Raw genomic sequence first — 4,143 nt, forward strand, 5'->3', positions numbered from 1 at the left:
ACCTCCAGGAAAGATGTGTGATCAAAAGGACCAAAAGCAGAAGTAATATAAATGCATAGACAAAAATCACCACTTTGGAACAGAAATGAAGCTGTGATCGACTATCCTGAGTTACACCGTCAGTGTGTGTGCAATTAGAAGCCTCCAGCAGGGGGTGGGGGTGTCTGCTTTCTCAGGCCTCTCCTCTAGTCACTACAGTTGAGGTGCACAGGTAGATATTGGGGAGTTAATGGGAGAAAGATTGTCCACTATTTTTGTCTCTGAAGGTCAGTTAGGTATCTGCATGTGCACAGTGCAATTCTTGGGATGGTTGAGTCCTTTTATGCTGGGGTTTTATAGATTGCTTTGAATTGGTCCTGCACAGGGAGCTCAGGCAGTGCAGTGGCCGTGAATGGGACCATGAACTGCAAAGTCAGCAGCTCAAAACCACCAGCCGCACCATGGGAGAAAGGCAAGGTGCTCAGCTCCCATACAGACCCACAGCCCCAGAAACCCCGCACAGGGTTGTCTGGAGTTGGAACCCGCTCCACGGTGCACCACCATGGAAGGGTCCCGCTGGGGAAACTTTCAGGTCTGTGTTAACTTGGCTCCGTGGGTGACGTTATAAGTCACCACCAAGCTCCCTCTCTCTGTACCATGGGAAAACTGTCCTGCCTAATGTCCGGGATGAGCAGTGAAGGTGGGTCAGGGAGAAAGAGGGAGAAATGTGTAGTCTCCCATGTCTTTTTTTTCCCAAATGCCTCTGCACCACTTTTAGCGTGGTTTTCTGAGCTGGACTGGCTTTAGCCCTGCCATCTAAACTCTGCCAGGGAGGGGTAGTCACTGAGGGAGTCCCGTCTCCAGATTGCTAACTTTCAGTATTTTCCTTAATATCTTGATTTTTTCACATGTGAGTGCGGGAAACTGACATCCTGGATCTTATGGTAGATCTGGGGCTCTAGAGTTGTTCTATGAGAGCTTCCTTTATGAGATCCCCCTCCCTTCTCACCGGATTGTACCCTACCTGTTTTTCACTGCTATCGCCCAAAACCATCGTCTCCTGTCATCTCTCTTTAGAATGGGCACAATATGGATCTTTTCCAATTAATGGGTCAGGTCTTTCAAATTTCTTGGTGTAGAAGAGTAAGTGCCTTCAGTACTTCATCAGTTTGTTGAAAGATTTCATGTTGTATTCTATCAATTCCCTGATGCTTGTTTTTCACCAAGGCAGCTTGAACTTCTTCCTTCAGAGCCATGAGTCCTTAATCATATGCTACCTCTTGAAATGGTTGAATATAGACTTTTTTTTTTTTTTTGGTATAGTGATTTTGTGTATTCCTTTTATCTTCTTTTAATGCTTTCAGCATCATTGAATATTTTGCCTATAGAGTCCTTTGATACTGAAAGTTGAGGCTTGAGAAATGCTGAGCATATTCTTCCTTTTTGTTTTTCTAATTCCAGTTCTTTGCATATTTCATTAAAATATTATACTTAGTCTTTTGGCTCTGCCTCTGAAATTTTCTGTTTAGTTCTTTTACTATCTTATTTCTTCCATTTTATTTAGCATCTGTACACTGAAGAGCCAGTTTGAAAGTCTCTTCTGACATCCATTTTGGTCTCCTCTTTTCTGTCTTTTTAATGACCTTTCACTATTTCCTGTATGATGTTCTTGATGTCATCTCACAACTCCTCTGGTCTTTGGTCATTAATGTCTAATAAATCAAATCTGTTATCAAAATGATCTTTAAATTCAGGTGGAATAATTCAAGGTCATCTTCTGGCTCTTGTGGACTTGTTATGATTTTCTTTAGCTTTAATCTGAACTTTAATATGAACAATTGATAATCTGTTCCACAGTCTGTTTTGGCTGATGATATGGAGATTCTTCACCATCTTTTCCCACAGTTGTAGTCAATTTGATTCCTGTGCATTCCATCTGGTAGGTCCTTGTGTATAGTCACCTATTATGTTATTTTTAAAATGTATTTGCAATGAATAAGTTTTTGGTCTTATAAAATTCTATCATGCAATCTCCAGCATCATCTGTATCACTAAGACCATATTTTCCAAATACTGATCCTTCCTCTTTGTTTCCAACTTTTACATTCCAATCACCAGTAATTATCAATACATCTTGACTGCATATTTGATCAATTTCAGACTGAAGAAGTTGGTAGAATCCTTCAATTTTATCATCACTGGCTTTATTTTGAATAATAGTAAGATTATTTGACTATTAAATGGTCTTTCTTCTAGGCAAATGGATATTATCCTATCACAGACAGCAGTGAACTTCAAGATAAATCTTGAAATGTTGTTTTTGATAATGAATGTGATGCCATTCATCTTCAATTTGTTGTTCCCAGCATAGTAAACCATATGATTGTCAGATTGTCAGTTCTATACAAGTCCATTTCAATTCTCTAATGATATCAATCTGGATGCATTCCATTTTGTTTATGACAGCCTCCAATTTTCCTACATTCCATGATCCAATTATTAATGGATGTTTGCAGCTGTTTCTTTTAAGTTGTGCCCCATCAGCAATTGAAGATCCCAAAAGGTTGACTCAATTCACTTCATTATGGCCAACTCTACTTTGAGGAGGCAGCTTTCCCCCAGTCATATTTTGAGTGCCTTCCAACCTGAGGGGCTCATCTTCTGACACTGTATCTGACAATGTTCCACTCCTATTCTTAAGGGTTTCAGTGGCTAAACATTGCAAACATTCTTCTGCCAACCTACCTCTTCTTGCATATTGCCCTTCCCATCACCCGAGTGAACATGTGTCTGCCCTCTAATCAGTTAATTACTCTCCTTTCCCTCCCACCTTGTAACCATCAAAGATAGTTTCTTTTAGCATGAAAACCTTTTCTTGAGTTATTAAAATAGTGGTCTCACACAACATTTGTCCTTTTGTGACTGATTAATTTCACTCAGCATAATGTCCTCCAGGTTCATCCATGGTATGAGATATTTTGAAGATTCATCATTATTCTTCAACGTTGCATAGAATTCTATTGAATGTATGTACCTGTTTGTTTATCCATTCTTCCACTGATGGACATTTAGGCTGTCTCTATCTATTCGCTATTGTGAATAGTGTTGCGATGAACATGGGTGTACATATATCTACTCATGTCATAGCTCTTATTTCTTGGATACATATGCAAAGTAGAGTGATTGCTGGGTCATAAGGTATTTCTGTCTCCAACTTTTTGAGGAAGCACCATACCATTTCCCACTGTGGTTGCACCGTTTTACAGTCTCACCAGCAATCTCTCCACACCCTCACCAGCAATTGTTGTTTTCTTGATTTTTTTTTTTTTTAACTTTGCTTATAATGCTGGGGTGAGATGATATCTGATTATTGTTTTGATTTGCATCTCTCTAGTGGCTAATGATCACAAACATTTCTTCATATATTTGTTGGTCACCTGAATATCTTCTTTACTGAAGTGTCTGTTCATGTCATCTGCCCATTTTCCAGCTGGGTTGTTTGTCCTTTTTCTAGTAGAGATTGTAGTTGTCTATAAATTTTAGAGATTCATTTGTCTGATATGTCACTGCAAAAAAAACTTTCCCAGTCTGTGGGCTCTCTTTTTAATCTTTTGGTGAAATCTTTTGATGCACATAAATGTCTAATTTTTAGAAAATCCCATTAATCTATTTTGTCTTCTACTGTTTGTGTTTTTAGTTATGTTTGACAGTATATCAGAGTCATGTGTCAAAGCTCCTAAGTTTGTCCCTATTTTTTCTTTGATGATCTTCATAGTTCTAGATTTTACATTTAGGTCTTTACGACATGTTGAGTTTGTTCTTGTATATGATATGAAATATGAGGATTGTTTCATTTTTCTGCATTTTCCAGTTTTGCCAGCACCATTTGTTGAAGAGACTAGTTCTACAGTTAATGTGTTTTGGCATTTTTGTCAGTTGATTACATGTGTATGAATTTACTTTTGGATTCTCAATTCTGTTCAATTTTTCTCTATCTCTATCATTGTACCAGAGCCAGGTTGTTTTGACCACTGTAGCTATGAAATAGATTTTGAGATTAGGAAGTGAGAAGCCTCCAAATTTGTTCAATAATTTGCTTAACTGAGGTCTCTTTCCTTTCCATATAAGTTAGTGATCAGCTTTTGTTATTTTTTTTTTTTTTTT

Source organism: Chrysochloris asiatica, unplaced genomic scaffold, assembly GCF_000296735.1.
Source record: "Chrysochloris asiatica unplaced genomic scaffold, ChrAsi1.0 scaffold00103, whole genome shotgun sequence".
Taxonomy (NCBI): Eukaryota; Metazoa; Chordata; class Mammalia; order Afrosoricida; family Chrysochloridae; genus Chrysochloris; species Chrysochloris asiatica.